At 38.5% G+C, this 27,635-nt stretch overlaps 1 protein-coding gene across 4 annotated transcripts in view; it reads right to left on the bottom strand.

Annotated features, from left to right (window-relative positions):
* The window catches only part of LOC129776735 (MDS1 and EVI1 complex locus protein EVI1-A), a 277,466-nt gene that overhangs the window by 47,008 nt on the left and 202,823 nt on the right, over positions 1-27,635 (bottom strand). Inside the window, exon 1 of one of the 4 annotated variants that reach the window (XM_055782559.1) lies at positions 3,240-3,254. The exons of the other annotated variants lie outside the window; for them this stretch is intronic. The gene's annotated coding sequence lies outside the window, so the exon portion shown is untranslated. Of the gene's footprint in view, positions 1-3,239; positions 3,255-27,635 lie in introns of those variants that run through there. 4 annotated transcript variants of the gene reach the window in all.

Below are 27,635 nucleotides of genomic sequence, written 5' to 3'. Positions count from 1 at the left end.
AGACAGTTTTGATGTACAATTTGAAATATAAAAGTTAAATCAGAAAAAACACGTTTTTTCATGGTCACCCTAATGTAACTTAGAAAAAAGCGTTAAATCGATTATTTTAAAAGATAGAAAAAAACTTTGTTCTACAAAGTTGTTTAAAATAACTGGGGCTACAATATTGTTGAACTATGTTTATCTCTATCTATAAATATAAGAAAGTTAGCTTTTTCATTTCATCGACAATTTTGGTCACCCTATTTTTGATAACATAGAGCGCTCTATGATATGTAACAACTTCGTCTAAAACAGTTTTTGTCTAAATAATAAATATCTCTCCCACAAAGTTGTTTTTAGCTCCTTCTGTCTGAGTTGCATTAGGGTAACTATGAAAAAACGGGGTTTTTTACTCTGATTTTTATATATAAAATTCTACATCAAAATGGTCTTCGTACGACTTTTATAACTTATCAATACCAACATTTTGCGACGCAGAATATGTCAATATATTAATCCTGCTCAAAGTTATTGATGGGTTTTCATCCAAAAGCTCATGATATAGAGTGAAATATGTTCTTTAAAATTTCATCAACAAGCTTTTTTTATGTTTGCCCCACAAAGAATGACAAACTAATGAAAAGGGCATGTTTTTGGGAAGAAATATCAATAACTTTGAGTAAAGTTGAGATATTGACAAGTTCTGCATCGAAAAATGTTTGTATTGATAAGCTCTAGAAGTCTTTCGAAGACAGTTTGCATGTAAAATTTGAAATATAAATGTTAGAGCAAAAAAAAAACGATTTTTTCATGGTGACCCTAACGTAACGTAGAAAAAAAGGCGCTATATCGGTTATTTCAAGAGATAGAGAAAAACGTTGTTCTACAAAGATGTATCAAATAATTGGAGCTACAACATTGTCGAACTATGTTTACCTCTGTCTATAAAAATAAGAGAGTTAGATTTTTTATTTCATCGACAATTTTGGCAATTTTGACAACATAAAAACGAGCGCTCTATCCATGAGTAACACAACTTTTTTGTCTTTGACAGTTTTTGTCTAGATAATATAACTGTCGAGCTCTAAATGCTAATTTCCACTTAAATGCATCTCCTGGACCATTGTGCAATGGGGATCGAGATCGAACCAGGCCGGCTGGAATGCAAAGCTATTTTACATGACCACGCTATCCACATGGCTAATGATGGTTCAGCAGTTATTCAGCAAATACGTGATAATATTGCACCTGGTTATACAATGAAGTTGGAAAGTGTTTTCTAAGAGTAAAAAAGGAGCGCATGAAGGAGAACAATATCTCTCTAGGTCTGGGCCGTGAATGTGGCAAAGTATTTGTGAGTCATGACATTTTCTGTTATGTTATGTCTCATTTAATGTCATAAATCCGGATGACAAAACATGAGCTAAAAATTAATTTTGGGTGTACAATGGATGGTATGAAATTTACGAGGATATTTCATCTTCAATTAGAAATGTAGAAACGAATTCGCAAAATGCTTTCCTGGTTTGCTTCTACGACTTCGATTGTTCGATTGTGCGTTGCTCAAGTGGGCTACAATGAATAAATCTTCGAAGCTGGCAAAATTAGAACGGATCGATGCTTTCCCATGCCATTCGGTGTTCTTTGGGTAATTTCGCTGTTTCAATAACAGAAAGCAACTAAAAATTTTACAATTTACTTAAGCTTAATCTCAATTAGAATAGTGAAAGTCGACACAAAAAACTATGGAAGGATATCATCGATTTACTGGATGAAAAAGAACCTTATGAATCCTTATGCATCGTATCAAGATGTGTGAGTGACACTTCGATTCAAATGTTGAGTTTCCGCAAGCTTTGCGCACACCGGATATCGCATTCGCTGTCAATGGATGAAAAATCATTGGGAAGATCTGGTCTCTACCACCAAAATCGTTCTTGAAACTTCTCTTCCTCCGGAGCAAGTAGCTTTTCTATCGAACGAAATCTAAATTGCTTCTTTGAAATTGCGATCCCCACCCATCTCAGTTTGAACCTTATCGCTCCGATTAACCCCATTGCGGGGCTCAGCTCGTTGCGTCTGTGCGATTGATCCAAGCCTGATAACCTGGAATCCATCTCCCAGAGTACATCGCCCCCATTTGCCCCTCGAATAGGTGGCGAAGCTGAACGCTTCCGCCTGAATTGATTCCTTTCGAGATTCCGGCTCCGCTGGATTTCCATCAGCAGATAAGTGCGCATTGAAATGTGGTTCGTCGCTTTTCCCTCCCTCCGCCCGCCATGAGTTACCGCCCGCGAATCGGAAAACACCAAACACACCAATAATTTATTGTGTTTGAAAATGGGATAATAAAGAGGTTTCCCTGCTTCTTGTTTCGTTCCGATAGAGATGATCGGTCGGTCGAGTGGTTGAGATTGGTGCGATGCGATCGCATCCTCCCTCGCCGCCACCACCAATAGCAGCGCCCGCCAGAAGAAAGGAAAGCGTGCTGTTGTTGTTCGTGATTAGCATCTGTGGTCGTTCATCTTCGCCGGAGTCTGTTCGGGTTTTTTTTTCTGCCTCCTTCACCGGCTTATTTTACATTGCATTGTTGAGGAGACCATTGGAGGCGCTCGTGCTCATCAGCAGCATCTCTCTCCCATAGCCATCGATCGGCAGGTCACAGACGAGTCGCTGTTGATTTTGCTATTTTTCTCGTTATTTTGAAGCTTTATTAGCTCGCTTTTAAATTAGTGGAAAATTATGATCGCTGTGGTTATTGAGTGGGTCGGAGAGTGGGTGAACGGGTGGCGGCCGGAAAAAAAGGGAAGAAGCGCCTTTTGAAGGGTGTATAGAGTGCATCTTTTCGATGTGCCGCCGCGGCACATGGGTGGAGCGACTACTTGGCGGAGATCGACACGAGGTGAGGGATCGATCGATTGAAGTTGATATTGTTCCACAGCTCAATGGGAAGTTTGCGTTCGGTGGGGTGAACTGCGGCGAGTTTCCTCCTCCCGATCGAGGTGAGATGAGCGATGCTCTTTCTCTTAGCTTTTAATCATCTTGAAATTGGCTATGCTATTAGAGCCTGTGCGAGATGACGAGCCTCTTATCGGATGGAGGTAATAAAAGAGCTGTGAACTTATTGGAAACCCATTGGAATGCCAAGCGTCCCGTAACGAGGTCCGTGCACTTTCGTCCGCGAAGATGGAGCCAATCCAATGTTATAAAGAGAGAAATTGAGAATGACTTGGAAAACTCGAACGAAAGAAACTTACTCGGCGTGATTGAAGCAGGTGAAAGCTCATTACCTGTAAAAGAAAAGAAAAAGATATGCATTAGATATTTGTCTGCGGTTTCGGAATTGACATTATTCAAATTCAAAGTGAAGAAAATGGAGAGGGGCCTCAAGGAACTCGGCGCCACTCGCGGTGGCGTGACATTTGGATTCGATTCTATCCTAACAAAATCACAACTCGAAAGTCCCGCCCCCACTAATAGCTTTACATTAGCAGGGGCAAGTGCACATTCGCACACATATGAGCACTCGAATCGAACATCTTCTGACCTTATCCACCCTTTAGCCCACAACTGGCAGCCTGATGTTCGGGCCGCGATGATGGTGTAGTGCTGATAATCTTCGTCCTAACAACATAACGCCCCGAATGGATGCCAATGCAGAATACATTCCCAGTGTTGTGTAGCGCTCTTCCTCGATTGCTTTAAAATAATACTAATTAAGATTAAACGAACGCCTGCAAAAGGTCAGGTTTTGTCCGGCTGCGGCCCCGGAGCAATCCCGAGCATAACAAAAATTACCATCATCAGCACAGACCTTGCAATCACCACCAACACCACCACCCACCGCAGGCACCACAAACGCGCCACTACTAAACGCGCCAAGGGGCAATCGCGGCGCAGCGTCCACTAATATGGATCCTCTGCGCAAGAGAGAGGAATCAAATGGGTGGAAAAAAGCAGACGAATCATGATGAATCATAGAGAGCAGCACAAGAGCGTGTCCGATTGCCGACGAATGTTTTGCACTTCGGGGTTCGGCAGGGAGAGACCATCATCTTATCAGCTTCCACCAATCGGCGGAGCGGCCGTGTGAATAGCTGGTGCAACGCTTGGCTGACGATGACGCGCCCGCGGGATTGGTCAGATCCGTACTCGGGGCTTCTGCGCAGTGGGATGCATCACAGTGTGCGAACGCGGGGGAGTGACGTCGACGGGATCGTAAGGGGCGAACTTTGTTTTGCGACAGTGAATCGTTAAATATTTAGCTGTTAACATATTTTTTGACGAAAGCCATTGGAGTAATTTGGATTATTGGCGCTAAAGATACCCCATTGTTCAAGAACCATTTTTTTCCTATCTTCTAAATTGAACATTAGCCAAAACCTGCGCAAACACACTGCGAACAAAAAGTCACTTCAATAAGAAAATATATGGCATCCGATTATCCATTTATCTGGAAATCAAAAAAATTCCAAATCGTGCGAAGTACAAATAAAGGGTGTAGTTGTAGAAAATTACCTAGTTTACCGATCCTTTTCAAATTTTCAGGCAATGAAATGTAATCTATTAGTAAACTTTCGGCATATTTATTTCATTCAACTTAAATACCATTACCGTATGTTCGCACCTTACGGTTGACTCCACTCATAAGGTGCTGTCCACATACCATGAGGACAGAAAACGAAGAATTTCTGACACCCCCCTCCGCCTTCGTAGACAAGCACGGACATTTTCTATATCCCCTCCCCTGTTATCCACGTGGACTACATGCTTTATGGCAAAATGGCGGCCGTTTAAAAAACAAAATGCGATTTAAAAGTTTTTTCTTACGTTTCCATTTTTTTTAAATTGTAGAATTTAAAAAATATTATTTTTTAGAGGTTCATGCGATAGAGAGATGCATGAAGGAAAAACAATATGATTTTTTTTTCAAATTTCTAGACTAGAATACTGCCTTAAGTGAACGGTTAGCGACTGAGTCCTTCATCAATGTGAGCTGATTCGCGTATTTCCACTCAATGGTCTGGTTTCCTTATTTTTTTTGTATATATTTACTCACCTTGTCAGTCGATGTTAAGATTGATTCTTCATTTGATGATAGAAAACACTTATCAAATCAAAGAAAAGAAGATGACTTGGAAGGTGATAACCAGGGTTACCATTTTTTTTAAGTTTTCATATAGATTTACAGATTATTCAAATTAACGATCTGATATTAGTTATAGCTAGATCTGAATAATACTTTTTCCTATCTCATCAGTTTAATTCACATACCATTCGAATCCGTCTGAATGAGAGTCACGTTGGCATTCATATGTAGCTTCTAGTACTGCTTTATCATGTCCAATCTAAGGCGAAATGATGCAGGAGCCTGTGTCATCGGCTAGCTTTACAATCAATAAATAACACTGTTTATCTTTTTTTTCTATTAAAGTGAATGCGAATTTTATACGTGGATACCATCACATTGTCAAATTCATAATAACTATGCCAATTACTGATACTAAAGCTAAAGCTTCATGTGCTCCCGTGGCCGAGTGGTTAGCGTCCCACATTATCATGCCGGGAGTTCGGGTTCGATTCCCGTTCGGGCCGGGCGATTTTTCGCCAAAGAAATTTATTCCGACTTGCACTGTGCTCACGCGTATTCTTGAGCTTGCCACTCCAAAATACATTCAACGCGTGTTATCCGGCATAGAAATCACAATTTAGTACTACTAATAAAAATGACGCAAGTAATACTATGTTGAGAAGGCAAAAGTTCCACTGGGAACGTTAGTGCTATCCAAGAAGATTTTGCTTCGAAATTAAACTTGAATATTTGAATATTTCGATATATATTATGTCGATGATATTTCGACAGATTCCTATACAGATTCTCTGAGAAAAAACTAAGATGAAAAGATTTTTTGAGACCAAAAACACAGATTTTGTTATGGCAAACGGTGACGACGCTTCATTAACCCCAAAGTTTCGACGAGACCCACATTTAAACAGTTAAACATTGATAGATTTTTTTTAGAAAAGTCGATGTCTAATCATATTGTGCCCAATGCACGTCTCTATCATGTAGGATATAGTATTTTTGTTGGTAATGCCAACAATTTTGCAATGAAAGAACAAAAATGGCTGCCGATTGTGAGGTTCGAAAGAGTATACATACACATCAGTTCCAAGAAGAACCAAGAAGTACTATTGATTTTATATAGGTAATATAGGTCAAATCATCTTCATGAAATGTTAGAAAATGCATACTGCTGCTGGACCTTATGACCAGTGTTGCCACATTTAAATCTGCACCAGAGTATGTGTTTTTCTCATCTGTAAAAAAATTATTTATCAGCATTAAAAAATACTCATTTATTTACTACACATACTACATTTACATTTGCAAGTCATTCGTGTGTTTGATGATGCTTATACATAGTTTTTCGAATCTAGATTGCATATTATCATTTTTTTTAAATTGTCGAGCTGCCACTACGATGTTTGACGAAATCCTTTGATCTCAAAATAGCGTTCATCGTATCGTTGCTGAGCCTATTTCAAAGGTTATTTTTATTCTGATTATATTCAGAAAAAAATCTCTCGACAGTTGCCGAGCATTGAGGCATAGTGAGAACGTTACGAACAAGGCATCGAAGCGCCGAAAAGGCGAGTGAACCGTCAATTCTTTTTAGGCATCTAATTTGTGTCCACCAATCCTGCACAATGCTCGTTATCTGAAATTGTGATTTCCTCATATAGTAATTTTATCTTTAGGCTACAGAATTAATTCTCCACGTCTTGTACATTTCCATTGTAGAATCCTGGGTTCTAACACAACGGTAAAGTTAGTCAAACTGGAAAAGTTTCTGGGATTTAACATTGCCGTAGACTTGAGCGTCGAATTATCATAATCGACTCATTTTCTCATTTGTTTGATCAGCTCCACGAGAAAACTGCGACAAATATCCGTTGCCTTCGCTGTCCATTGTTCTGATAATTTCTTCTGTTGGTATTCCAACCTAAAATTTTGTCGCTTTTCAAATGATCTTCATATTTTATAGCATTAGACATTGAAACAACGTAAGATTCCTCGCAAATATCAGTGAGAATGATCAAATAGAAATCATTCAGCTCTTCATGTAGCATCATGAATTCAGGTTTTTCAGCCTGGAACAAACGATTCAATCTGTTGATCTGGGGCAAAACATACGTTGCACCGTCCGATAATCCTCTCAGACGATCCTTGTAAGGAATTTCTTCCTTATGAAACTGATCAATGATTGCATTGTAAATTTCACAAATGGAAAAAATCTGTACCAATCTGTACTTTTTGACGAAAATCGGTACTTTGTACCGTACAGAATCTGTACCAAAAATAACGAAAAAATCTGTACAATTCCAGATAAATATGTACGTGTGGCAACACTGCTTATGACTAAGGTTCCGACATCGTATAGACATTCCACCAACATTATTTTCAGAAATCCATATCTTCTTCCTGACGAGATTACCCCGACATCACTGTATCAAACTTTATTAAATTGGAAAGTCTTTCCAATAAAAATATACGAAAAAGAATTGAAGGGGAGGGGGGTAGGGTTTGTTTAGAGATATAAAAGTTTTTATTTAAAATGTAAAATTTAATTTTGTCCCATAACATATGATAATGAAAGTTGTGATTTTGAGAAGCTTCCATCACGTGTACCAATGATTAACAAAATCGACGAGGGTCGCGTCAAATTTGCTGTTTTTCGGGGGATTTGGGGTGGAATTGCTCAATATTCATTTGATTTTTTTCGCCAGTTTTCAATTGAGAATAGAAAGTATTAATAATTATGGTTCTGGATAATTTGTACCACTACAACTCTTACAATCCGCTTGAAATTCAGTTCGGTCCATATAACAAACGGTTTTTCAAGGGGTACAAACCATAATTTCAACTCATTCAATACTCCCAGAATGAGTTAAATTTAAGGATTGCTTAACATTTACAAAAAACTCAATTCAAAAGCAATTGTCCTCAAAATCCTACGTCAAGTTAACGTATTTTTAGGCACATACCGTTTTCCTTTTTTTTATTGAAATTGAAAATACCTTCCGCCTATCATTGTTTTAACCCGAATTTGTTGTCTAATAAAGTTATACAAAACTGAATGAAATTGGTGGAAATGTATAGCTAATAAATTTAGCTATCATTTGGCGCAAAAACAATCACATGGTTGCTTTCCAAAGACATGAAAAATTATCGGAGTTGCTATTCGAGTTTTCGAACTAATGGTCAGATGGCCCAAACATTAGGTCAAAAAGACGATTGCCTAATTTTCTACAATGTATACTGGATCAAAAAGTTCGAAAGCATACAGTAACTAACAACTTTGAGATTGTTAATAGCAAAAAATAGTGTTTGTCCACAAAATCTTTGTAAAAACAGAAAGACATCGATTTCTTATTTGTCCCCGATATTTTTGTCTGCTACGTCTACAATAGGGTGCCAATAAAAATGGTTATCTCCAATTGCAAAAAGTTACCTCATAAAAAATGTTCACCACCTGGAAATAACACCCAATGCAAAATATCAGATAAACCGGATTGAAGGGCGAATGGCGCAAAGCGGTGAATGTGAAATTGAAAATAAGTGTGCGCAAGAACCGGTCAAAAAACAAAAAAGGGAATCTGAGAGCCAAACTCAATAATAAAAATACGTGAAATTCATTTGATATTGTATTGCTTTATCAAATGAATTTCACGTTCTTAGCATTTGCCATATTCTCCAGACTTGGTTCCTTCTTTTCACGCAGAATATTACTTTGGGTAGACTTTCGTTGATTTTTTTTGACATTTCTAAATTTTGGTTTTCTAAAAGCCTTAGTAGCTGAACTAGTAACGTAACGAGATGATTGTGTTATACTTATCGACATTACTAACTTTTCATTTTTATTTTCAACATAAACTGTTTTACTAACTTCAAAATAAAACATTTTTTGATAGTGACACGACCGCATAATCAACGTAGGATTTTGTTAGGCTATTTGTTTTATATTGATTTTAGATATGTTTGAAAAAATACATTATTTGTTAGGTATTGTTTTTTCAGTCCATCAATGGTACAATTGAGTGATGATGACTGAAGAATGAAGATTAATCGTTGGATGGTGGGGATGTGGAGATGAGGATTTGCTGTAATCTGCTCATTGTGGCCTTGGACGAGATGACTCCTGCGTTCTGGATGGATAATATGAAAAAAATAAAATATATACGCAAGTTGAACAGTTTCTCTATTGTCATTTCGGCTTTGAATTAGCGAAACACGAAGCGAAATGTGTCAACGCGAATTTCGTTTGGACTAAACAAGGCTTAAAGACTGTACTTGAAATTAAAGGAAACTTTTCATATGTGTATAACTTTTTATTGCATTGATAAAAATTGATGAAATTTTGGGTAAAACTAGTTTAGAGTGTAATGTTTACATAAAAAACATTTCGTCACAATCTGTCTAACCACTTGACAGAGATGGCTTCCAAACAAGAATTGTTTCGACAAGAAATAATGAGCGCGGTCGTGGAAAATCCAGGCCGGTCCCACAGGTGGATCGCGAAGCAGTTGGGAATCGACCATTTGACCGTGTGGTAAAATCGTTCAAGGAGACCCAGATGATCCAGCGGCGGGCTGGCAGCGGCAGAAAAGTAGACGACCGATCCCGTGAAGGAAGGTGAGACATCGTGGTCTATCCATCCGGCTGGTTCGTCCGGTAGATAATGTGGCGGGTCGGACTTCATGTCTTCAAGGTAAGGAAAGCGCCTAACCGACCCGATAAATGGAATACGGTGGCCAAATCCGCGCCAGGATACACATTTTACACATTTCATAATTTTTGAGAAGCTTTGGAACTTCGAGGAACTATTTTTGAGTATGCCACGTGGGCAGCACTGTTGTGTAATGCCAGGACAGCTACTCTTAGTATTCAGGACTGTTATTTTACATGAACTTTTCGTACTGCAATAATTTTTACAATGGATGTAGGATTTAATTTTATTCATTATGCATGTTGTACTCAAATTCCCATTAGTTGTTACAGGCGAACCTGTTTTTGTGCGAGGAATAGGGAATCGAATAAAAAAATCGTAGGATTCGAATAAAAAAACCAGTAGGATTAAAAACTAAACTACCAGTAGCAGTGCCGAAAATATTCATGTTCACGACATTTAAATACGGCGAATATGAAACAACACTATCAATGAACACCAGTGGAATGAACATCAATATCAGTTTGCCGTGAAGTTCATTTTTCATTTGCTTCTTCATTTTCGTCATGATATTCGAAATTGAAGATCATTGTGTGTCAGTGAAAATCAAAGCATAAAATTCAACGTCAACGAGTTGAGAACGAAGTCGATTAATGGTAAAGAATGGCCATTTATCACACAAAATTCTTGTTTCGGCGACTTCGGCAATGGAATGCATAATATAACCTTTACTATGTTTCATGAATCTACTCCCGATTGGCCGGAAATGGCATAACATCCAATTATATGGGCAATTTTTGTTTTAATTCGAAGTTTAATGATACTGGCTCTAAATGACCAGCTACGATATAAAACGCTAAACGTCGCTCAACCGCACAACGGCCAACGCTCAACGAAACTATTGTTGTCTTTATCGGAATCCTGGTCCTTTCTTTTTTTTTTTCTAAATTTGGAAATCTAACACATTTTCAATAAAATTTCATTGCAAGCGATGAAGATCAACTTAACGTTCGGGATAATCACCTGAAATTATTGACAGTAATGAAAGGGCCTGAATGCAAGCTTTTAGAAATTCATTCATGCAGCTTTCGTTCAAAACTTATACCCAATACTGTTATTCTCATTATGACAGATGTGGTGTTGAGTTTCAACAGAAGAGAATTCATCCGACACTGGGAGAAAGCCAATTCCTTCATTCGTGAATAAATTTTGATAATTTGCGGCACTGACTAGTAGGATTAAAAAATAGTTTTCGCTACACTACGCTTCTTCCGAAAATGGAAGTAAAAGTGACGAACCAGCCAAAAGTGTTGAAAGTCACTAATAAGGAAAAAAAAGGAAATAAGCCAAATCCTAAGGTCGCAGGTCTCGATTATCAGTAAGGGTGCTAAATTAAAAAAAAAAACACGTTTTTATGATATAATGTTCATATAATGTTCACGGGTATAATTATTTTTGCTGCGAACAGATTTTGATGATCTGCGTACCAATCGAAACGGACATTTTCCCTGTTCTGTGAATGGTTTAAATTGATGAAAATTGGAAGTATTCTCATTTTCCCAGACATTTGTTCTGCTAATTTGTATCAGCTATGGCCACATGGTCAGAGTGTAGCAGCAGAACTATTGCTCGATGGACTCGATAGTGTGTCAGGTTTAAAAATGAAATCGTGATGCAATTTTGTTAACAACTTCAAATCCAAGGTGGAACTCGATGAAATTCGGTTTTTATCTCGCCTGGTGGAGAGCATTTGTGTATTTTTGCATCACATGTACACATTGCTGTTAGTTTTTTTTTGCGTTGTCGAAAATTGAAATGGTTATGATTAAACGGTTTCAATGTTTTGTTTTTTAGAAATGCGGATTAATGATGGAAATGGAACAAACATGTAATCGCTTGTGGACGTGTATTTCAATTAGAAAAAAACTACCATGATAACTGTTGAAGCGAAAAATTTCGGTTGCGACATTTTCTTATTATTCTCGTGAGAGAAAGAATGAATAATCTTCAGCTGATTCTTCAATACTAAGACTCATTTCACACAACTAAAACATTCGACCAAAGAGTTATTCCAATAATTTTGATGTATTCTAAAATCATATCCAAAGTTATAAAAAAGTTAATGAAATAATATAAAAGTCCTGCTTCGAAAATACGGTCCTGTCCCAGACACAATCACCTAAATTTTTTATGATATATGCATAATTAGTCTTATGCGCATGTAAAAAATAAGAATTTTCGAAGAAATCTTATTTTTTGCATGCCCATGCGCATGCAAAATTGTGCAGCTGTGAAGAGATCCAATATAATCAATCATCTCCTAGGCTTTTCAACTAAATCACGGGATTGTAGTATCTATGAAATTGTTAGGAAAAGGAAGGGCACTTCAAAAGTTCATCAATGGAAATTTGGTTTTAGATTACAATTTAGCGTAGTTGCATAATGTTTGCGAAAGCTTACGCAAGCCGTGTTCTTGATTCTGCAACGTAATTATTTGTCGAAACATAAAACGATTCATTTTTATTCTTAGAATCCTCCTTACATTGACTCTGCGTCGATCCCAACATCATTCCATCGGCTGCACCGCGATCTCATTCAGCTGCCGTCCTGAAGAAATTGACATGAAGTTCAAAGCATTAACAGCTCCAGCAATCACTCAGAGCCCAACCATCAGGCAGCAACAATACCTTCCACCATCGTCCCAACATAAACCACAATTGGGTAGATACGAGTGGCCCGATAAGCTTTAACCTCTCTCTCTCTCTCACTCCCTCATCTCTTCCCGGCGCTGGGGCAGAGATTTGCGTAGTACCTCGCAGTCGACCACAAGAGGTGCAAGGTTATCCGGCTAGTCAAGAGTGACTTTAACGAGCTCTCTGAAATGATGCCCCCGATGTGTTGCGGGGGTAATCTTGAATTATAATTTCAAGTACAGCTTAATTTTAGGCTTGCGCCTTGCCGCGGAGAGCTTTCCTCGGCTGTGGTTGCCGCTCGCATTGCCCGATCTTGGCAGCGGTTTGCGCTTTCGAATGCATCCCTCGTCTCATCCTGCGAAGGATGGGGGATCCACACTGGGGATTGATGGTCTTTATGAAGGTTACGGATTAGATAACAAGCACTGCTAGAGATATACTCGAGAAAAAGAAGTAAGCGAGAGAGCTTATTAGCCAAGCTCTAGATTCGCATCCACTCGATGGTTCGATGGTTGGTTGGGTTGGTATCATTTGGAGTGCGGCGGATCTTCATCGTAAGCGTATATAGTTTTAGGGTGTGTTTTCCTGCCGGTCGAGGTGATTGAGCCTCGAAATGCAATTGAGATCGCTATCAGTGCGAGAGGTTGGAAAGCAATTTTTTCATTGATTCGATTGAGGGATAGCTGACGGGTGGCTTGTGATTGGAGATGTTGATAAATCAGGAAACGATCGCTAGTGTGGGTTGAAGGGCATCGTGGGGTTAAGTGGAGCACTCAAGTTGATGGTTTTTACAGCGGCATATCATGATGGTTCACTTGTAGTGTAAGATTGCACTCTCAATAAATTCCTGCTTTAAAAAGTTATCATAACATCTTTTCCCACTACTTAGACACATTCCAACCAACCGCCCCCCCTTCGAGTGTGTGTATTAGCACCTATTAGAGCATGATTTATAATGTCGTCTCATTTGTGGGAAAATTTATATGTTCGCCATCACCCTCGTGCCTCGGGTCCGAGTCTGGGACTTAAATCTTCACAGCCCGCAAACGAGCTTGACATTTCGCTGTAATTGCCGCTGTCATACGTGGTTTATATCTTCACGGGGTGATCCCGGCTTCATCAGATAATTTTCGCTTGGGACGCTCGTGGTCGTTATCGATAGACACGCGGTGAGTATATGAAACAGTAAAGCACTCTAAGCATCTGTGTATAGTTGCACAATTATCATTTCGGTCGGATTAATATTCTAAGCCGAGAATAATTTCCCAGGAAACCTATATTTTTTGCAGGCTGATGGTGCTTTATCTCCTCCCGCACCAAGGCTGAGTCAACCACACAATTTCTACATCTCAATCTTATTCACGACCACGATCTCGACGCGATGCTTGGCGAGCTTCCAGTATGGTTCGGGTTTCTCATACTGTTTCAGCGGCTGCCCTCTCGACCCCTGGGCCGAGGCCGGGGTCCCCTAGGTAGAGCGTGCAAAGTTTAAGTGTCAAGGTGATTCCACATGAAGGTGCGCAGTATTCAACAGCTGCCGAGAGAGGAAACCTAAAGCCACGAAAGCCCACTCGATCGGCCAACGCCTTCAGTGTTTGTCAGAGTACCAACTGGCACTTCAGACGATGACTGCCGGCGGTGGCGATGGGATAGTGTCACGATGTTTGTATATGATCAAGGGGCCCATCGTTGTGTGCGGAAGTCGGCGCCACTGACGATTCACACGAGGAAAAGATTCACGTTCGGATGATAGTGATAGCATTATCATAAGAGGATGAAATCATTCGAATCAAAGGAATTGATGCATTTCAGTGGAACGAAGTCTAAACACTTTTATTGACCTAACTCAGAAAAATAATGAAATATTGAAACAAATGTGAGTATGAAAAATACTAACTTTTTGGTACCCATTTTATGAAGTGATCGTCGTGTTGGGAGACGGTTACGCGATGCTATCCGACAAAAGATGAATAGTTTTTGTAGGAAAATCAGAATTAGTGGTTTATTTTCTATACACTCTGTCAAATATATACCGGCACTAGTCGTGCTGCGACATCAATCATCATACCGGCACTAGTTGTGCCCCAAAACACCAACAAAAATATGACGAACGGTCTCGTGAGTGAAGCCGTCTCAAACTTAAATGACGATTTCCGTACAATTCCTTTTATTCTGTCGATGTTTTCATCAGTTGAAGAGGGCGATGGTCGTCCTTGATGTGGCAAGTCGTTCATCTATTCAAGGCCGTTTTTTCATACACTCGACATAGTTGAATCACCAAATGTATTCTGAAATATTTTTTTTTGTTTACAAAACAAAACTTTACTTGATATATTTGACCAATAGAACGAAATGCGGGTAACTTTTTTTTAACAGTCGTACCAACTTGAAAAAAAAAATAAACAAAACATTGAAAAACTTTCAACGGGAAGATTTGAAATTTCCCGTTGAACATTCTGTCAAATATATACCGAAATTCTCGGTATATATTTGACAGAATGTTCATTGCCTCTAGTCTTGAAAATGACCAATCAATCAATCGAGGGGGCTGGGATTGAACCCACGATCATTGGCTTGGTTTTTTGGCTGTATTATAGTGGCTTTCAACCTTTTTGGACAAGACTTTTCTTCTGCTCCGAAGGAAGAATGTCTGATGTGATAATTGAACTCGTGAACTTTGGCGTGAAAGGTACGGATGGTAGCCATTCCGTCAGATCGTCTCAGACGCAGCTTTTTTCTCGTTTGTGTGAGAGAGGCTTTAAACTTCTTCAGTACATTTGCCTCTAAACCTGTGCAGCTTGATCGTAACGCAACGATGCCCCGATGCTGAGAGATCAGAATTCTTTTAGTGATTTTCACAAATCAGCTATTGAAAAGTTTATAATTGCATTTTTTTAGTTTTCTATAGCTTCCAAATCGAATAATGGAAAAATCGCGCAAATCAGTCACGGTATGGATGAACAATAAGTGTTTTTTGATGTAGGACTACGTCTTTGATTTCTATATAGAGGGGTCACTCTACGAAAAATGTAACGTTTATTAAGAGTTTTCAAATGCCTATTATGCAGAATCCTTCTAACGATATATGATCTATTATATACCATTAGACGGCAAATTTATTCAGTATTCTTCTCGCCTGAGACATCAACAGTGTAAATAATAAAACAAGTGAGCAATTTAACAAATAAAAGAGGTATGTTTTGCGAGCGTATGCGAAGATAAATCATGTTTTATGCATTCTTTCTTTAAACTTTCCATGAATGTTGTATGTAACACAAAAATGAGTGCAATAATTCGTTCTATCAAACAAATAAGCAAGACCTTTTTCGAATGTAAACATGTTGAAATAATCAGATGCAGTATTGCAGAAGTGTCACCCATACAGTGATCGTTCGTCAAATGGGCCGGAAAATCAATACAATTATCGAATTTTACTCGCTAACTGGACTGCAAAACAGCAATAGCAATATTGAAGATGACATTCATCACTGATACATAATTGCTTTGCAGACCTATTAACGTACGCCTTGTTATCGGTAAGTCCAGTTAGCGAATGACTTCTGTTTATGACGGGGTGATCAACATTTTAAGTGAGTATCTTTCGGGCTGCGGCAACATGGACAATTGTACAGCGAAAAATGATATCAATATGGAAGCGATTATCATGCGAGGACCTATTGAGATCGGCATTACATCGAAATGATATATTAATAATCTTAATGACTCATATTCATTACGTTTGACAGTTATGAGTACATATAACAAACGGCCCCTTTCAGGGTTAATATTTGGAGTTTCAAAAGAGTTATGCCCACAGTTTTCTGAATAATGGAAAGAATTACATTAAAAAAAAAACAACTGTTCTGAACAATCACAGTCCTACGTCAAACTTTCGTCCGTGCCCCTGGGCTCAGACCCTTCTACTTTTTTTAAATTTAAGTCGTTCATCTATTCTAGGCCGCTTTTTCATACACTCGACATATAAACATGTTTCTTTGAAACGTAATCCTACGCCAAAGATATTACACGCGATTTTGCATCAAAAGATTTTCTCTTCGAAGTTATTATTCCAAAGCAAACATTTTTCATGTAACGATTAAATTTTCATTAACGCCTTTTGTATGCACTATTCGCATACTTTTTTACGAATTTAAAGAAAAACTCTGTTTTTACGGAAAATTAATTTTGATTCTTATTTTTTTTTGTATGGTTAAAAGAAAATTGAAACGATTCTCTACATTCAGATACTTGACTGAAATTTTCAAAGTGATAGAGAAATAGATTTTTTTTGTAAAAAAATAAGAAGAAAAACTTATGTTCTGGTCTAGATTTACTACTCCCTATAAATACAAAAGGGCCCAATTATAGGAATCGAGTCGATAAGAACATTGAACGTTAGCTCTATTTTACTCTTATAGATACCGAGCGAGTCGATAGTCTCGACCTAGTGAAAGCTATCCGTGTAACTATCATTTTTTTTTTAAGTTACTCGGTTTGCTTGTTGCATATGTTCAGAGAATGATTTTATTTTGGTTTGTGTCTCTGATATTCCTCTTTTGGGAAACATTTCAGAAACGCGCAAATAAATGCAATTGCAACACATGAAATTCGAGCTCGGTAGGAGATTATCTCGATTTACAAAATACGAAATTTTACTCGGGGTGACAGTGATTGTATCGACTTCTCGATTCGACGTGGATAATAGGGGCCTAAAATTTCATCGCAATCTGAAATGGTGCTGCCAACGGCCAGTCGAGTTGGCATGAAATTCGTCAATTTTTTTTTTTTTTTTTTAAACAGAGTTCGAAATTCTCGTTCAGCTGCGAGATAAGTATTAAGTCAATCTATCTCGTTTTCGATGAGTTGTGCACTATTAACATTTTCGTCTTTTCCTTTTTCAGAGAGAAGAGATGTGGGAAAATCTCTCTCTGAAGTTCAACGAGGATGCTTTTTCGTCTCTCATTTAGTACATGGAGCGTACAAGGAGCGAAAAATCTACGCTTACTTTATCATCATTAGCCTGTTTAGCTAGCGTCTAAAGGACCTGTATTTGGACAGCGTCTGAATTGTACAATTGATGAATTTACGTTGGATTTACAACCAGAAGGCGCAGCGAGTAAAATGAGGATGTTTTGTTTTTTTGGTATGAAATTCGTTCAAATTTTCTAGGAAAATCAGAATTTATCTTCAAATTTCCCGGTTTCATGTATTCTTTCCATGCTGAAAAGATTAGAAAATCATCATTTTACAATGTGCTATGTGTATTACGAGGAATGGCTTGTTATAAGTATTGTAACTTTAATTTTTTTCAACTAAATGAACGATGAATAGGGTGTTTTGCGCTAAAAATACTGCAAATTCTTCTCGTATCGGCCCCAACATAATCAATGATATCAGCCAATTTGATATGATATCGATTTCATCGCAATTATCCATAGTATCAAAAACCAGTATGCATTATCAAACATAAAATTTTCGAAGATTATCTATGACTTTGGTCAAATCGCGTGTTGAAACCATCGTAAATATACAAAACTCCAACTTTCTTACCATATACTGACGACATTCAATGGCTGAAATGAATCTAAATTGAAATAAAATGAATAATCATCACCGAATCTTGCTTTTCAGTGCGTAAAATAAACAAACACCCTCACTTTTGTGGTTCTGAGCTCTAATGTAGATGTCACATGAGCTGATTCAGCTTTGCGTAAATTCGTTAATAGTTTCAGCTGTACTTAAAAAATTAATGCCGATAATCACTAAAAGATGTCACTGAAAACGAAACCATTCATAACTAATCATAACTCGCCAAAAAATAAAAATCGGCATTGTATTTTTCGCGAGAATCAAGGTGAGCGTATAACGGATGTTTTTTCTCTCAAATTGACGAGCATTTTGATCTCTGCTGGACAGACTCTCTAAAGAAAGAAAGAGGATAGAGAGAGAGAGAGAGAGAGAGAAAGAAAGAGATATTTCGTCACATCCTACTCTCTAAAAAAGAATTGAAAACTAGATTGATTGATTGCATACTTATCTCGCAGCTGAGCGACATTTTCGTTCTCTGATTCTTATATGCATTTCATATACTGATTTTCGTACTTTTTTCTTTTAACTGCCACAAGAACTCTCCGGTTCGCACTTGTATAGTACTTATATTAAATTAAATTCTCCTACTGCAAAGTTGTGCCTAACTTTTCTATCATATATGTTGGTAGTTTACAACTGGCACTAGACACAAGAGGAATACGTTTCAGAGTATACAATTAACCAAGAGAAAATTTACCATTCAGCATCGGTAAAACGACTTTTCCCTCTGATAAACCTTAATAAAACAAAGATTAGATATATACTAGGAACGGAAACAATGAAAGGAATATTAGTCACTAAGAATTATGTAGAGCTAAATAAAGAAGATACAGGTTTCGTTATATTTTTGCAGCAACAAACTTCCAAACATCAATGTATAAGATTTTTTTTAATATGAATATTTTTAAAATAAAATGTATTTGACATTAAAAAGCGTGTTATGTATTGAACTTTTGACGTAGGACTACGTCTTTCATTTCTATACCGGAGTGTGAAATCAAAGTTTCGAAAACGAAAGCGTTACGCCGGCGACCGAGATATTGAGCGTTTATAGCTTCTAAACAACTGAACGAAATTGTATGATTAAAACTTCATTCGAAAGATAAAAGGTCTACGCGTTATATACTTGTTACTTTTTGATCCAAAAACTTGTTTCAATAGCCTTAAAACTGCTTTCAAAACAGGCTATTGAAATCACCAATCGGTATATAAGGGAGCGCCGCTCGGAAATCCACTCAGTTATTATTGAACAGCGATTGGAGCATGTTGTCACTGTTGTGGTGAAGCTAACTTCGTTCATCATGAAAGCGCTAATGAACGGTGTCGCCAAGAACCTGTTTTTGCACCTTAGGCCAGAAGGGAATCCGTCAGGAGGAGAGTGATGCCACTGAAAAGGCGACCAAAAAAGTACCAGCATCGAAAATTGGTTCCACTTGATACATCGGAGCAGCTACCATACATACACACAAACACGCGCGCAACTCTTTTCGTTTGCTGGTTGTCGAGAAGAATCCGGAAGCAAGTGATCGTTGCTGAAAAATAATCTGTCAGTTCCCCTTGAAATTAAAAATTACATTCAAGTGAAAGAGTTTTTGACGTAGGACTACGTCTTTCATTTCTATACCGGGGTGTAAAATCAAAGTTTCGAAAACGAAAGCGTTACGCCGGAGACCGAGATTTTGAGCGTTAATAGCTCTTAAACAACTGAACGAAATGGTATGATGATAAAAAAAAATCATCATTTGATAATGAAGAATATGAAATACATGACATTATGTAGTGAATATTTCCCCATATCGAAGAAATCACTTTGATGAAACTGCATTATAAAATTATTTGTGTACGAATGCCGCAATCGATAGGCGACTTTAATTTGCGCTGGATTATTTCCTCGGAGGACTCGATTCCTCCTTTGAGCAATAATAATCTCTTTCTGGCAAAACGAAGTGGTATGAATCACATTATTCGAAAGATAAAATGAAGATGTTTTCTGACAATTTTCTTCAACCTCCAAACATCTCTTTCTCCCGTTTGTCGTTTTTGCGTTCGCTAATCCTTTCTCACAACACACATTTCTCACTTGAGAAATTGTTGAGTAAACATCGTTTGCCAGTGCGCGTAGAGCGGGAATTCCTCAAGATTCATTGCACCTCTAATGAATTGCCGAAAGACGTGGTCTTACATTGATCACACTTGATTGAAAAATCCAAAACGATTTGGTCGCAGCATTATATGAGTAAGAAGCAAATGATTACTCGAATATTACATGATTTTGGCGATGTGAAAATTTTTCCGTTTTTCATGTTATGCATCCAACATTGGATACGAAAATTATCTACTGATGGGGAAACATAATAGAAGCTTCCCTGTCAATTGCGATTGATTGAAAAATCACAAAACCAAATGTATTTGGTTGCAGTGTTGTATGGATAGAAAACATTAAAATAAACTCTTTCGCATGAATGTATTTTTCAATTCCCAGGGGAACTGGTAGATTATTTTTCAGCAACGATGATAGCAACGAGGATTCCGCGCGTGTATGTGTGTGTGTCGGCTGCTCCGATGTTTCAAGCGGAACCGTGGCATCACTCTCCTCCTGATGGATTCCCTTCTGGCCTAAGGTGTACAAACAGGCTCTTGGTAACACGGTTCATCAGCGCTTTCATGATAAACGAAGTGACCTTCATCACAACAGCGACAACATGCTCCAGTCGCTGTTCAATTATAACTGAGTGGGTTTACGAGCGGCGCTCGCTTATATACCGATTGGTGATTTCAATAGCCTATTTTGAAAGCAATTTTAAGGCTATTGAAACAAGTTTTTGGATGAAAAAGTAACAAGTATATGACGCGTAGACATTTTATCTTTCGAAAAATGTTTTGATTTTTTTACATTTTATACTTTTATGGTTTATAAAATGACGCTTCCTTTGCTTTCGTTCATTTCTTACTCTACTCTCGCACCGTGAGGACTCGTTTGTGTGGGACCAAGCACACAGCTCGTTAGTCTTTCGGTGGTAAGGCACCACGAAAGCAGCTCGGATAAGTGCACCAGCCGCGGGGAGTGTGACCACATCGCTATCGACCGGGAACTTTGCGTGAAATTCGTCGCTATCAGAAGTCGACCGAATTGCTGATCCGCCATCTACCTTTGCAGCATTTGATTCGTGGAATTGCTCAGGACTTCAAAACCGATTTGCGCTTCCAAAGTTCCGCGGTTATGATGCTGCAGGAGGCCTATTCGAAAATAACAATTTGTGTGCTGTCCATGCAAAACACGTCACATCATGCCCAAGGACATCCAGCTGGCCCATTGTATCCGAGGAGAGCGTGCTATTAGCTTAGCATAAAATCAACGGCCCTTTTCAGGGCTCCAAATTTGATGGATAAGAGTTCAGAAAAGTTTTTTACAGACCAAACTGAAAGGAATATTTTCGTTTGGATGCCATTCAGCATCGAGAAAATTCCGGAAAGATCTAATCGTTGCTGAAAAATATTCTGCCAGTTCCCTGGGAATTGAAAAATACATTCATGTGAAAGAGTTTATTTTAATGTTTTCTATCCGTGTAACACTGCGACCAAATATTGTTCCATCAAATGCTACTAACAGGTGGTTATCGAGTTAGTATTAACCACTGGTGGGCTTCGAGTATCGAGGAAAATCTGAAAAGTATTAATTGTTGCTGAAAAATACTCTGCCAGTTCCCCTGGGAATTGAAAAATACATTGAAGCGAAATAGTTTATGCTAATGTTTTCTATCCATATAACACTGCAATCAAATACATTTGGTTTTGTGATTTTTCAATCAATCGCAATTAACAGGAAAGCTTCTGAAAATTATTCTTCCCCATCAGTAGAAAATTTTCGTATCCAATATTGGATGCATAACATGAAAAACCTTGAGCCTCCAACGTAACGCTCTCGTTTTTGAAGTCACCCAAATATTTATTTATCCATTCATTCAGGATGGATTTAGATTCAACTTCAAACAAATGATCTCTAAATCAACGCTAGTCCTACGTCACCCTTGCGGTTATACCATAGATATAACACACTTCCTGTTTTTTTCAATGTTTTTTATTCATATAATGCTGCGATCAATTGCATTTAGTTTTGTGATTTTTCAATCAAGTGCAATGACCAGGAAAGTTTCTGAAGATTATTCCTCCCCATCAGTAGAATACTTTCGTATCCATTATTATATGGATAAAACCTTGTGCATCCAACGTAACGCTCTCGTTTTCCCCCAAAGTTTCCCAAAGTTTCCCAAATATTCATTTATTCATTCATTCAGAATTGATTCAGATGCAACTAAAAACAAATGATCACTGAATCAACGATATTCCTACGTCACCCTTGCGGTCGGTTGCGGAACCGTCTGACAATAACAAATATCGAGTAATCACTCGATTGATTTTTAATTATTTGATTTTGATTGACTTTTTGATTGATTGATTGATTTGATTGATTGATTTGATTTGGTATGATATTGATTATTAATACTCGATTGATTGATTAAGAACGAAATTGCTAACCCGTTTCGAAACATCGGCACAAGCAAACATAGAAAAAGTATTGAACTTCTGCATTCTAGGCGATATGAATCCGACGCATCTCCTAGTTCGGATGCAGGATCTGGCCGCTGGGCTAAATATGGACGGTGGATTAATGAAAATATTGTTTCTGTAGATTTCTTCCTGCAAACGTCAGGACCGTTCTGCCGACCATGCAAATTGCTTGAAATGATACAGGATCTTCAAGGTCTGTACACATGTTTATGTTCGATACGCGGTACTAGAAAATCGCTCGATGGACCTAATCGGATCATCGATCGAATAAACAAGTACATACACGTTATGGCAAAAAGAAGCAAAGAATATCAATTGACCTGATCAAGCCAGCGCACACTACAATCGACATACTTTTCGACAGTTCCGGAACTAACAAGACTGTTGTAAGTTAGTTTCTTTGTGTAACAGGAAGGGGAGCGGGAGGTTTCTGAGAAGATTGGCACACCTCTGGTTGTCATTCACACCCGGAGAGAGACTATTAACAGGAGACAACAAATGAAAGCTGTTTGAATGAACTTTTTAATAAAAATAATGATAGCTCAAAAATTCATCAATTTTAGTCTTGAGAAATATTGGTTGAATTTAACACGCATAGGAAAATTTAAATACTCGGAAGTACTATTTAGTAGCTAAATACTACTTGATTTATTCTCGCAATGTTGCACGATTAAAGGCTAGAAATGGAATGGTTAATATTTAAATTGATTTTGTTTTTATGCTATTTACATATTTGTTGAATTTCTTGAGTATTTCTACTGTTTATCGGTTTCTGCCAATGATTGTTATTTTAACACCATATATTACATTTCGGAAGGAAAGGGAGGTTAGATGGGGATGAGGATAAAAAAGGAAGCGAAACTATTACACTTGTTCTTCGTTAAAATTTTAAAATTCTCAAATAAAACTTATCCTACAATTTTTCCTAAAATTATGCTTCGGTCAGAATAATTTTTCTAACCCTGCACGGTTAGATGTCTAATCTTTTATTCCAATAACAGGTGCAAAGTTTCATCTAAATCAAAGATGGTCGGGTCAAATTTCATTCCCAGCTTATTAGTAACATAACTTTTCATTTGTAGAAAAAAACTACAAATCATCAGTCAATCACTTCGTCACCGGTGGGGCGATCGTTATAATGACTAATAATAGGTCTCGGTGAGTGGACAAAAAAAAGTGTTCCATCACAAACAGTACAACTCAGCGCACGTATGGAATAGTTTTGTCATTTCTTGCGAATTCCATCCCACCTGACAGGCGTAACATGGAATCGTTTAGCGCGACACAGCATTACTGAAGCAACACCGGAGAGCGCTAATAAAAACATCACTTGCAATGCACATCTCGAGCGCTAAGGCCAGGTTCAATCTACTCATCGCTTATTATCCCATACTCATTACTCATTAGCAGAGGCGCGACGCGACGGTGCGCTACGCTCTGGATGATCACTTCAAACAACAGTCAGAGCCCGATCAACATCGCGCTTACTCATCAACATCGATCATCTTCCACTTGCAAGCGCAAATAACTATCGCAAGCTTGACGATTGGAAGGAAAATCGTGTATCAGATTAACAACAGGTGACTGCCTGCACAGAGCGCAGAGCGCAGAGTTATCTACGAGACACTAATTGAATCATTGAAGAAGCTGATGGACCCATTTAATGCTTCGAGAAAGACAACTTGACCGGTCACCAGCATCCTCTAGCACTTTGCCACCCTTGTTTTTTTTTCTCTAATCACAGAATGCTGACCGTGAGTCGGATTAACAATACGGATCGTGACTGCGTTTCTTCAGATCTGTTTCGAGAAACTCGTGCATCGCTCAGAAACCTTTGCTGCACGTGTGTGTTTGTCAATGCCCTCACCCCCGTTAGAAGTGCTCCAACGCATTCTCTCCGCCGACCGCCGCGAATTAAGTGGCTAATAAAAAAAAAAACGAACTCAATGACGTGATTTGATCAAGCCGCGATTCGCGCAATAATAACCGGTTCAAGCAACGATCAGCGCGTTACTCGAGCGTAACGATGATTCGCGCTTCGCGCGCTCGCTCACTGGCCTGTACTAATGTCACAAAATTCCCTCACACACGCACGTACAAATCCTACACGTTGACCCTTCGGACGTAGTGGACCCCACTCGAGTCCTCGGTGCATGTGTGTGTGTGTGTGGGGCACGAGTAATTATAATTGCGGATCGTAGCATTAGCAATTTTCCTGCGACAAATTTGCGGCAGAGTAGGGCAACGCAGGTAGGATCGTACATTAGGCTACCGCTTCCGAAGTGTTCACGGCGTTCTAGGGTATGGCACGCAGCAACTGATGATTAGGTTTTAAATTTATGTACGTGAAGAGTGAAGTTCGCTGTTGTGATTTAGAATTTGCCACACGAGTGGGATTTACGATAGAACGTAATTCACAGCTAGTTAAGGGAGATAGAGAGAGAGAAACCTGCCGGGGATGTCCAGTTCATCAAATCAATCGATGCTTCAGGTCGAATTTCTGTAGGTTTGTTGGGAATGGATTTCTCTCCAATACATTTTCAATTACATTTTCCAATACAATATCATTTTGATAATAACTATTGAACATATTACAGACAATGTTGATACAAATTTAATTTGTACGGTACATTTTTTTATTTGAATGAAAATTTAAAAATATTAATTTTCTTTCTCATTTGATTTTATGATTATTGTAAATATTTTTCTGAGATTAAGTAATTTTTTTTCATCCAATCTGTTTATTTTATTAGGCTGATTTAGAATTTCAACTGTAACAGAGCCGAATTCATTCGTGTATACCTGTCTCACGATAATGTTGTTGTATATTACATGGTAGCCATTTAGACGTAAGAGTATTCCTATTTTATCGATATACATGTCCCTTTCTCCGGCGTAAGAATATTCCTATTGTTCGAATGTTCACAGTTGGATCATACACAGCGGGACTGTTGATATGAGGCTTCCATTGCTGTGTTATTAATGGTACCAATTACCGATGCAGCAGACCGTAAAGTTAGCGGTAAGGGACTGGGATTACCATCATATGATGATTGTCGCGTGGATGTAGTAGCTAGAATAACGCACACAAAGATGGTCAATTGACGGCCCTGGGTTATGAGCTCATTTTTTTTTTTTTTTTTTTATTAATTCGTTTATTTTTACAGGCTCAGTTACTTAAGTTTAAAGGAGCCGAATTCTTAAATATAATTTTAAAACTATATATATAAACAATTTTCTTAGATCTATGGTTAGTAAGGTGGAAAACCGATTACTCGCGGTGTACTCGAGTTTAGGAGGGTGACATATTTTTAGGAGAAGCATGGGATATAAGGAAATTGTAACAATGTTGATGAACACTCATTTCTTAAATCTATTCGTATATCTATAGTGTATTTACATTTCAACTTATTCTACTATTTATAGCAAGGGGACGAATTACCCGCAAAGGAAGGAAAGGAGGGTATAAGGATGTAGGGACAATCACACACGAAGATCTATAGCTTTAAGGAAAACATATATATGGGACATGTAATCAAGGTCTAACCGAGCCAACACATCTCTCACCGGCACATTGGGCTGCCTTCCTCTAGCCCGAAGGGAGTTTTCTAAATTCGATCTGGCAACAAGATACACCTCACACGCCCAAACAACGTGTTCGATGTCGTGGTAACCTCGGCCACAAATGCAGAGATTGCTACCGGCCAGATTGAAAAGAAAGAGTAACGCGTCTAACGAACAGTGATTGGACATGAGTCGGGAGAAGGTGCGAATAAAGTCCCGACTCAAGTCTAGACTTTTGAACCACGGTTTGAGGCTAACCTTAGGGATGATCGAGTGAAACCACCGGCCCAATTCATCTTCATTCCACTTGCGTTGCCAGTTAGCGATGGTATTTTTGCGGACTAAAGAATAAAATTCATTGAAGGCGATTTGACGCTGATAAATATCGCCTTCAATTGCACCTACCTTTGCTAATGAGTCAGCCCTCTCATTACCCGGAATGGAGCAATGTGAAGGGACCCAGATAAAGGTAATGACATAACAGCGTCTGGATAAAGCACTCAAAATTTCTCGTATTCTCTCAAGGAAGTACGGCGAGTGCTTTTCCGGCCTCACTGAACGGATAGCTTCGACAGAGCTAAGACTATCCGTTACAATGTAATAGTGTTCAACAGGTCGTGAGGCGACGCTGTCCAGCGCCCAATGAATTGCTGCCAATTCAGCAATATACACTGAGCAAGGATTCTGAAGACTGTGTGAGGTGCTAAAAAATTCGTTGAACACTCCAAATCCTGTGGACTCGTTTATAGTGGACCCATCAGTAAAGTACATATTATCACAATTGATACCCCCATACTTTTCATCGAAGATCGTTGGAGCGATCCTCGATCGTTGGTAATCTGAATATTCATGGATATCTTGCTTCATGGACAGATCAAAATGCACAGAGGAATTGATGTAGTCAGGAAAACAAACACGGTTGGGAATATACGAAGAAGGAACAACCTGCATAGAGGTGAATTCATGATATGAATTCATGAATCCAGAATGAAAATTTAGCTCGATCAATTGCTCAAAATTTCCGATCACCAATGGATTCATAACCTTACACCGGATGAAGAACCGAAGATATAATAAATTGAAGCGATCTTTCAGTGGGAGTACGCCTGCCAAAACCTCGAGACTCATGGTATGCGTTGAGGGCATACATCCCAACGCAATACGGAGTCAAAGATACTGAATTCGCTCGAGTTTAATGAGGTGTGTTTTGGCAGCTGATTGAAAACAGAAACTGCCATACTCCATCACTGAGAGAATAGTTGTTCGATACAACATTATAAGATCTTCTGGATGGGCTCCCCACCAGGTGCCGATAATTGTACGGAGAATGTTTATTCTTTGTTGGCATTTTTTACTCAGATACCTAATATGGGCCCTCCAAGTACATTTGGAGTCGAACCAGACCCCAAGATACTTGAATGACATAGCATGAGTGATCGGTTTACCCAAAAGTTGAAGCTTTGGTTTTGCTGGTCTATGCTTCCTAGAAAAAACCATCATCTCTGTT

Source organism: Toxorhynchites rutilus, chromosome 3, assembly GCF_029784135.1.
Source record: "Toxorhynchites rutilus septentrionalis strain SRP chromosome 3, ASM2978413v1, whole genome shotgun sequence".
NCBI lineage: Eukaryota > Metazoa > Arthropoda > Insecta > Diptera > Culicidae > Toxorhynchites > Toxorhynchites rutilus.
Note: the sequence above shows the minus strand (reverse complement) of the source record. Positions and strands in the feature narration are given on the sequence as shown.